The sequence below is a fragment of the Aythya ferina genome (genome assembly GCF_964211825.1).
Source record: "Aythya ferina genome assembly, chromosome: 4".
NCBI classification, from domain to species: Eukaryota; Metazoa; Chordata; class Aves; order Anseriformes; family Anatidae; genus Aythya; species Aythya ferina.
In genome coordinates this window covers 3,202,159-3,212,191 of record NC_140300.1, presented here as the reverse complement: position 1 = coordinate 3,212,191, position 10,033 = coordinate 3,202,159, and the positions used below count along the sequence as shown (strand labels likewise).

The window sequence follows — 10,033 nt, the reverse complement described above, 5'->3', positions numbered from 1 at the left end:
TTACTTGCTGAGCTGCTGAAACACCAGCAGGAGACTTGGGACTGCACTGAACGAGGAGCACAGCCCCAGGAGGGAAGGAGGGTGCACCCCCTCTGCAGGGCCACCTTCTCCTGCCCAGCCCAGCAAACGGGCTGTGAAGGTGGATCCTAAATTCTCCTCCTGGCACCCCAGACAGGTGAACATCTGCTCTGCAGCTCAGAGAGCCCCTGCCCCATCCAGGTCTGCCAGACCTGGCCCCATCCATTTATAACCAGCAGGATTCACGTGGCAAAGGCAGGTGGCTCCAGCAGCCGCGGGCACCGCAGTGACAGAAGACTTGCTTCAGAAGGTGTTCAAGCTCCAGGAGGGGAAGATTTCTGCAGAGGACACAGAATGGGAAAGGAAGAATACCTGCAACAAGGGCAAAACCACCAGGGACCTGCCGACAGGAAGGTTCACGGTCATGGATGGGGCAGAAGACCCAGAGGTGAAGGAAAAGCAACGCCACCTCTTCGGCATTCCACAGCCGCAGCCAGGAGGTGCAAGGAGGAGCCAATTTTAAGCTGCTCCCTCATAGCCCGAGGCCTGTCAGCTGCTGGGTGCGACTGATCTCACCTGCAGCATGCAGCTACTGGCTTCTTTATCTTTTTTTTTCTTCCTCTGGAAACCGCTATGGCAGGGATTAATGCTGTGAAGCGCAAGTTCCTGCTCCACTCCAGAGTTTGGAGAGCCACTGAGGGAAAAGGAAGGCATGGGCGAGCACACCCAGCCTCTGCTTGCTCCTGGATCCCGTCCTAGCTGTGCTTCACCCCATGGATGTTTCAGCAAAGCCTGCCCGAAACCGCAGCAACAAGCCATCATCACTTATCTGCTGGCTCTGGAGTGGAACCATCGGGTGATGTCAGCCCAGCAACCCTGGCAGTAGCTCGAGAGGTGCCATAAATCACCAACAATTAGTTAATCACTTGAGCTACTAGCTGAGGAGACAGGGAATACGTTGTTCTAGAAGGAGGCGAGATTTGACAGTGACAAAACACGGTATTCCCCCTCATTGCTTTCTGCTGTTGACAAGAGCAACCCTAAAAGGGGTTTGCTGTGAAATCTCCCCCATCGCCAGCGGGGAGACTGAAGCAGCTCTTGATGTAACTCCAAAACAAAAAGATCTTGTGTCACCGGGGCATTTGGGAGGAAGAAAAAAAAACCACCTCCTCCTCCTCGATAACGTCAGCTGGCAGCCTCGCGTCAACTTTCACCCAGGGACGTGGAAATGCTGTAAAGCAGCAGGATGCTGAGCTGCAGCTCCCGTTGGCACGTGGAGCTCTCCCTCTTCCGAGGTAACACAATGGGAGGCTTCTTTTCCAAGTACATACTTGTATAGACACACAACAACAATAATAATAAAAAAAAAATCCATTGAATTCGCCGTGCTTTCCTCCTCCTGCCTCGCCGAGCTGACAAAGGGTTTGACACCTGGAAAGGTTTTTGAGAGCATTTTTGGAAACCACCAGATTTTGTGCTGGAGAACTAAAGGAGTGCTTTGCTGTCGTGCCAACACTCGTAACCCTCTCCATCCACATAAAGTGGGTGGTATTTAAAAGATGTGTGGCTGTGGTGCTTCGGGACATGGTTCAGGGGTAGATCTGGCACCCCAAAACCTCAGCTATGAACTCCTTCAAGAAACCACTTGTCAATGAGCCGTCCCCTCCCACCTCCCCATATCACACTGGATTTTAGGGACCTGCTCCATTTCCCTCCCTTCTCTTCTTTCACAAGCTAAGGAGCCCTGATCTCTTAACCACTCCTCTCAGAAGGACACAAAGCTCATTCCTGGTGGTGGTGCTCTTGCCAAGAAGGGTTTGGGTGGCATCAAGAGAAACCAGAGGAAGGTGGGGGGACACTGGGCACCAGATCTTGCAGGCGATGTGATTTTCCTCCACAGGCACACACAGCACTGAATTATTTCCTCAGAGCTGCTGTGTGAGGCAACCTAGATGAATCCCTCATCACAAATCTCATCCTCTGCTGGAGATCATGCTTTGAAAGCGAGCTAACATCAAGGACCCCCTGGCTTGGTGTAGGAGGGCTGCTGCACCTCTCTGCAGGCAGCAAGCTCACAAAAAGGGCAGCAGACAGACAGGAGGACCTTGTCACTCCCACCTCCAAGCACCAGGCTGCAGAAATCCAAAGAAAATCCATCATTGGGAGGACATTTATCCTACCCCCGAGCTGGTTGTGAGGTTCTTTCCCATTTTTTTCATTGTGGAGCCCTGATTAGCAGCAGATGAGCAGAAACGTGCCTGAAGTCAGAGCAGGAGGCGACCGGCGTTCCCTGTTCCCAGCTCTCGGCCGGAATCACGGTCAAGGGGGCGAGTCTGAAATAAAAAGCTTTCGTCCTGTGAACTTTCCAGAGGAAGCCCGTTTTCTCCTGAAAAGAACAGAAAACGTGTGTGGCAGGAGCGAGAGGCTCCTCGGGGGCTGCCTGCGCAGGAAGGAAGATGGTTTGATTTATTCGAGGTGTGAAGCCGGGCCAGGGACGCTTGCCAGGTGTTTGTGCGGGTTGTGCTTCGTCACCGGGCTGCGTTCCTGGTGGGAACTTTGCTTCCCAAACCTGGCCTCCTCACACCCACAGCCAGGAGGAGGAGCGGGGGACAGCCAGCAGCAAGTGCACGACCAAATGCCCAAAACCAAGCGCCCAGCTCCTCACGATGAATTTCCCAAGCGATGGAGACCAAAAGCAGCACCTGCAACGAGGCTGGGAGAAGCCAGAGCCACAGAAGCTCGAGGCACAGGGGCGAGCAGCCTTTGTCACGGCCACAATGCAACAACTTCCCGCAGACGTGGCCGGTTCCCATCGGCTTTTGTGCCTCCAGGCAGCAGGGAATGGGGCCAGGGAGCAGCCACCCTCCTGCCTTCCCCCTCCGCAGGAACTGCAAGGTGCTGAGAGAGCCTGGCAGCAGGCTTAAAACAAACAAAGGGAAGTGCTTTTTCACACCACTCACAAATAGACGGGGGAACTCGCTGCCAAAAAGCCCGGCCACGTTACGGCCACTGGAAGCGGTGGGAAAGCAGGCGTTTTGTTCCAGCCCCCAGCTGGCTCGAGGCTTGTGCTTCCCTGAATGCAAGGGGCTTTCCTTCCCCTCCCAGGGTGTAAAGGCACAGCTTTTGCTGCTTTTTACTCTTCCCCTTCCCTTTCCAGCATCTTTTCGCACAGGTCTCAGAGGCAGGTGGCCCATTAGCATCACCCCTTCCCTCCACTGGTGTTGCTTTCTCACCTCATCCTCTTCTGTGTCCTGGAGAGGATGGAGAGTGCCATTCCTCACCTGCTTTCCTCAAATCCTCTACATCTTCTTTACACCCTATTTCTGTCCTTCCACCTCTCCCTCCCTTTAAGTTTTTCCCCTTCCCAGCACCCACATCTATCCTGCGGAAGGCGATTCACCCAAGACCCAGCGGTGCTGAGGAGCTCACATCTTCCCTGTGAGACCACCTCGTGCACATCCCCACCCCATCACCCAGGGCTGGTTCTCCTCTGCACCTCCTGTGGCTTTCCTGGGGCCAGGAGACAACACCATTTCTTATGTTTCTGCTCCATTTGTGGTGCTGAAGTGATGTCCCTGAAGAGTTTGCTAAGGTGCTAAGGTGCTGCAAAGCAGCATGTGCTGGTGTGGGGACTCTTGGAGTCCTGGGGGATGCCACAAAGGGCAGACCAACTGCATCCATACAACCTGAAATCCGGGAGAGGAGTCTCTGGTGCAAGCTATCCCCAAAATCATGCTCAGGTTCCTGTAGAGGACATTCAGATTTATTCCAACAGCAATATAGGTTTCTGCATGCCTCCTGCTGCTTGTTCTGTTACTCCAGCATTGCCTTCACCATCAACTCCCTTCACTGTTAAGAGGGAGGACCAAGGACAACGACCCAACCCTTCTCATTGAAGGCATTCGAGCTCTCCTTTGCCACTTCAGGCTGCACACCACTGCAGCCTCCAGCGCTTTGTCACCACATCCTTCCATTTAGCCTCTTACCAGACCTCGTGCTTTCTCTGCTCTTTCCTCCCAATGTCACCAGAAGGCAACCACACGCTCCACTCAAACAGTTTGCCTTGTACACCAGGATCTCGGCCTCAAACAGAACTTTGCTCAAACCAGAGGTAAAATCACCTCAAAGGACATCCCAAGAGGTCAGAAGTGCGGAGCTGAGCTTCGAGAGGTGATGCAGACAGAGCAAGCGGTTCTTGACTTTGTTCCAGACCAAGCACGCCCCTTTCCTTGGGACAGGGCTGACTTGCCAGGCACACACACAACATCCTGCATTTCCCTGACACCTGCACCTAGCAGGGCCCTGGGGGCGATTTGTGGGCAGTCTTCAGCTCTGAGTGTTCCTGGTTTCACAGCCCCAAATCCGACCTTTATTGTCATGAGAAGGATGTTATGGTGAGCACTGTCACTTCCACTCGCTGCTGGGAATCGGACCTTGAACCAGCACTCACATTCCCTGGAATATGAAGCCATCTATTGGTTTTTAGGACTTTTATCAACAGTCCTTCCTTGGAAGGGCAGGAAGAGACCTGCCTTCACAGAAACACAGGCAACAAAACCCACCTGCTTGGATCCTAATGGCTCTTTCCAAGGACTTTTGTTCCAGAAGGACACGACCCCGAGTGTCACCCCGTTGACCAAGCAGGCTGCTTCACCTTTCTGGAGGGTTTTTCCTATCCTTTTATCCTAAACTAGGGAAACCAAGCTCATTGTGCTGCATTTCCTTGCAGCACCTCCAAACACAAAGAGATGTGATGTGAAAATACCACCAGGTGAGAAATTTCATCAGGTCCAGCTCCATCGCCTCATTCTGCACTACCCACCTCTCCAAAAGCATTGTTTACACCTGATGCCAGGTCCTGGAGGCACCGCAGCACCTGGTAGCTTCAGCATATTCAAATGGGACCTCCAGCCCAAGCCCTGGTTGCTTCCTTTTGTTACGGGGCTGCTGGCAGTGCAGGCAAACCTCACGGGAGAAGAGCTGCTGAAGAACCCATCCCAAAGGCCTCATCATCGGGACAGGCAGCAACGAAGCTCCAGCTCCACGGGAAAGCACCTGGCAGCCCTCTCCTGCTCTGGAGGCCTCTCCCCGGAGAAAGGGGGGGAGATGAAAGCAGCCAGGTGCAAAGCAGGCAGCTGCAAAGGGCACCGGAGCCCGTCCTTGCATGCGCAGGGTGCCACGTTCCTGGAGAGGAGTCAGGGTGGTGTGACCTGCTCCAAAAAGCACCCAGGTGATCACATACCTGCTTGGCTCATCAGTTGGGTCATCATGGGTGACCCTTGGATGCCTCAAAGGAGTCCTCGCCACCCAGCGTGGGCTCTGATCCATAGAAGTGGGCATCTGCATCAAAAAAAAGGAGAGGCAGGATGAGCTGGCTTTGGAAATCAGTCCAGGAGCACCTCCCTTCTAATCCCAAGGCTGTTTTCCCAAGGACATCTCATTGTTATGATGAGAGATGATCTCTGTGAGGCCTCACAGGGGTCCCACATCCCCCAAAACCCGAGCTCCTGACCAAGCGCCGCTTCCGACAGGATCTGCCTGAGCACGCCGCGATATGTGGCTCGGGGTTAACCTCAAACACAGGCACAAAGTCTGAAAGAAAAGAAAATGAAAGATTAAATATCAAAGCTAAACCCACTAGAAACAGAACCCCGAAGGGACAAAATCCCCGGCCTCAAAGCAGCTTACACATCTCAAGTTCCCAGTGTTTTGGGTGTTGTTTTTTTTGTTGTTGTTGGTTTTTGACTAGCCTTAGATAAATCCTGCCCAACTTCTCTCCCAGACACTGCATTTCCAAAGCACATCACTTCCTTACCACAAAAGCCTTGCCCCTGCACTGCTACCCCTCTACTTTGCCACATCTATTAAACGTGCTTTCCCCCAGGATCACCTTCCCCTGACTACATCCCCATGCTGCATCTCCACTTTCTTCCCAGCATTGGTCAGTCCCAAATGGCTGGAGCCCCCAGGATCTCCCCATCTGAAAATCTGAACTTCCCAAACCCCTAGGATTACCACCAGCTCACCCAAGCTCCACCAGGAATGCCATCACCAAAGGCATTTCCAAAAACCACTCTACCCAGCGCAAATCCAGACAGGACTGAGACACCTCTGAGCATTTTTCCAGCTCCCCACTCTTGAGTTTCCTTTGGGTTTAGGGCCGAGCTTCCCCCCAGGTCTCTAGGAGACCTCTGCACAGCTCCTCCATCCTGATGCGGGTAGGGGTGAGCCTTGCTCTCCCCTCAACCCTGTACCTCTGTATTTGCCATCCTGCAAACCCCTTATCAGAGGCAGGATTCAGATGGCACAAAAAAATGTGTGCATCTCAATGCTGTAGCAGGAGAGGGGTCTCAAATGCCACCAGATGCCCATTTTCAGGCCACCAAAGACAATCTGGGTGTCAGCTCTCCCACGGCAGCCAGCAGGTTCTCCCTCTGATTTTCTGCTCTGGCACAGATCTTGTGCCAGCGCTGGGAACGAGCCACATCTCGTTTACCCAGACTGCTTGGATGTTGCTCATCCAACATCAACACTCCCCGTGCCAGCTGCGGGAGCATCTCCCATCACACCCAGGGGACTTCCCGTGCTCGTTCTGCAGGGAAAGCAAACACCCCAGCTTTAAGATGGGTTTTGCAGATTGGTGGGGGAAAGTAATGAATCCCCTATGCCATACACAGATGCCTCAGACACTCCAAGGACAGGCTCCCACACCCAAACCCTTCAGATCCCTAATCCCTTTAGGATTTGCTGTGCCACAGCAGACCAAAGGCTCAGCAACAGGTCTCCAAGAGCTCAGGGAGCACTTGAATTGGGATTTTTGAGGATCTTCTTTCTCATGTGAAGTTTCCAGTGTGCTTTTTCAGTGCCTGAAAGGAAACAGAGATAGGAGGGAGGAGTCCAAGTCTGTCTCCTGCCTTGTATCCCGGATCCAGGGCTTACAAGGCAGATTCAGACCCAAAACTCAGCACCAAAACCTACTGTGAGCTTTGTAATGATTTTATAGCTCCTCTCTATCACAGGTAAGAAACCCACAGGCAGGAGAAAAAATGAAAACCACAAGGCAAATGCCTAAAAATGCTCCACCTGCATAAAAAAGCAGCATTAAGGTGACAATTAAAGAAGAAACACTTTGGAGTAGCATCCCGTGGCTTTCTCCCCCACTTCCAGAGCAGGCAGGGAGCCAGCCAGGAGAGCAGCAGCAAAATCCCAGCCTGTATCCCTGAGAAAGGAGGGATTGTGACAGCTGCTCAGGCCAGGAGGATGCTGCAGATGAGGATGTTGTGGATGTGCTCCAGAATTAACGCCCCACGTGCAGGTGTGGGCATCATTCAGCAGAGCCTTGCTCCGTACCCAACGCACAATCCACGTGCCCTGCCAGCACAGCTCATCCAAAGGAAATCATTTGGGGATTAAGTGGGCGTGCGTGCAGCAGAGAGACATGAGCAAGCAAGCAGGGAAAAAAGGCACTGCCAGCGAGGGGAGCCCTGCAGCCTCCTCCTGCCTGGTGGGGAGATGCAGAGCTCACCCAAAAGGAATTGATAAGGAAAAAGAGACCGATTGCACTTTAGGAGCCCTAAAAGGAAATAAAATAAATCCGACAAAACAGTTTCGAGTTTGGAACTCGTGTCCCAACACCAAACGGTGCTTGTAGCAGTGAGCCAGACTCGTGCAAGGGGAAGCAGCACGGCTCTGCAGGCTGCAGGAGACACTGCAGCCCCTGACTTCCACCTTGTACCTTTCCACAGCAACAGGGAATTTCCAGAGATGAAGAGATCTCTGTATTTTGTTTGGTAATTATCCCCTGCTAGCTGCTTCCCTTCATCTCTGGTTTTATTTTGACATACTCACTGTGCTCTTTTGATCTCCTGCTTTGCGGTGACACCCTGGGTAACGACTTCCAGCGAAGGATTAAATATTTTGACATCTCCACAAGCAGCATCTGCTGTCACTCCTTCAGCCTCATATGATCCAGAACAATTCCCATCCTGGAGCACCTGTGTCAGGTTTGTGTTTCACTTTCATTACATTATTCATAGCCAGAAACATCTGCATTAAGAGAAAATGAAGGTTCTGATGTCAAACTTTAACGTGATGGAGGATGCTTCAACTGGGAGAGCTCCCCATCCTCGCCCTGGGTCCTGGTGCATGTAAGAGCTCACGCTCATCCCCACCAGACCTCATTTTGCTCAGGGTGAGGACAAAGCAGCTCTGGGACCAAATCTGAACCCTATAATAGGAAATCAGGGTCTGCAGCTCTCCTTGGGGGTCAGGGGATGGTGCCCTGCACGAGGCAGGGAAGAGAAGGGCTGCTGCTAAAAAAAGTCACTGCGTGTCGTCAGCAAATACTGACACCACCTCTGCTGCCACACTAAATCACCTTAAGTAGTAGGAGGAGGAAGGGATTGCTCGCTCGCACCTTCTTTATTTCCTAGATGCCCACGGTGGCAGGGAAACCTGCGTCATCAGCTCACGCAGCGCCTCCAGCAGCAGCGGGGCTCCACGCTCCGCCTGACGACGACAGCCAGCAGTCACCCAGGGCAGCGGGGAGGAAACAAAAATAAACCTAAATAACCTCTTTGGTGCACACATAATACAAAAAAAAAAAAAAAAGCACATCTATAATGGAAAATGAAGATTCCAGTTTGTGCCATCACACACCCAAGGAATAACGTAAGCATTAGCACAGGCAGCCTGGCATCCCCCAGCTTTTGGGGTCTTGCGGGATCAACCCTCACTGCCTCAGGGCAATTTAATGATATATAAAGAACACCCACAGCAATGCTTGGCAGGGGAGAGATGGGATGTGGGACAATTTTGACAGGTTTGGACTGAGGGACATGATCTGATGCCAGCTAGTGACAGAAGTGGAGAGAAAACTCCTGTGGATGAGATCTCAAAGCTTTCAGCAAGTGGGACAGCGTGATCAGGTGAAGTATCCTTACACATAACTTCAAAAAGCATTTCACAACGTAGAAAAAAAGTAGAGACCCACCACATCCATCCTAAGAGTCACTTACCATATTGCCCTCAAGCCCCAGGGTTTGCTGTCAGCCCCATTACAGAAGTTTAATCTCTCAGTGCTCACAACCACCAGCCACAGCACGAACAGCGTGCCGCTTTCAGGAGCTCAACCCCCAAATTCATTACAGGGCAGGCTTACATTACAAGCCCTGAGCTGAAACCAGCGTCCTGGAAAACCCCAGGGCACCTGCAAGCTGTGCCAAGGCCGGCTGATGACAGGAACGTGGCCACGGTTCAGTTTCGGGTGGCAACCTGCCAGGGTGCCGTGCTTCTGATCGCACCCCACAGGGCAAGGAGCTCGTCCTCTGGCCAGGCTCCCTCGGCTGCTCTCCTGTTTCAAGACCCCATGGGCTACACAGATGTCAGATGGTCATAGAGCAGGGCAAGCAGATGGATGTTACTGTTTGGGACACCAGAAAAAAAAAAAAAAAAGAAAAAAAAAGAGTCTTAATAGGGCCTTGGGAAGGTGGAAGATGTCACCCCGTGGTGACAGGGAGCAAGGTAATGCAACACAGCCAAGGGCAGTGGTTGTGAGGTGGGACTGGAAGAGAAAAGATGCTGGGAATGGGCAGGTCTGGAGGCCACCCTTTGGGACCAGCTTGGAGTTCCAGCTGGAGACAGTCACAGCAGGCTGGAATATCCCCATCCAGGTGCTCAGGCTTTTAGGGCTTCTGGAGATGCCTTCAGTCTGCCTTCCCCCTTCACCAGTCTACCTTATCTTAGACAGCACCCTGTGGAAGTCTGGGATGCTCTCAGACATCTCAAACAGCAGCACACCTACCTTGGGACATCCAAGCTTGGCCTGTTGATACTTCCAACCATTAGCATCTCAGTCCAGGAGCTGAATCCCATACTTTTTTCCTGCATGCACGCTCAGAGATGCTGCAGGAAGCACTCTTTTGCTCAATCTAGTTTAGCAAACCAAGACACAAACCAAGCCTCAAAGCAGAAAACAAGAAGCTGATGGACTAGCTGAATACAACCACTCTTCCAG

At 52.4% G+C, this 10,033-nt stretch overlaps 1 long non-coding RNA gene across 4 annotated transcripts; it reads right to left on the bottom strand.

Annotated features, from left to right (window-relative positions):
* Positions 1-2,286: 2,286 nt before the first annotated feature.
* LOC311435836 lies at positions 2,287-10,033 on the bottom strand. Of its 4 annotated transcripts, none has more exons than XR_014692430.1 (5): positions 9,821-10,033; positions 9,036-9,439; positions 8,435-8,526; positions 7,867-8,064; positions 2,287-5,610 (listed from the first exon to the last, which is right to left on the bottom strand). It is a non-coding gene; the product is annotated as an uncharacterized lncRNA (long non-coding RNA). The 4 variants fall into 4 exon arrangements; XR_014692431.1 differs by having other exon boundaries at positions 2,287-5,358; XR_014692432.1 differs by having other exon boundaries at positions 2,287-5,358; positions 9,179-9,439.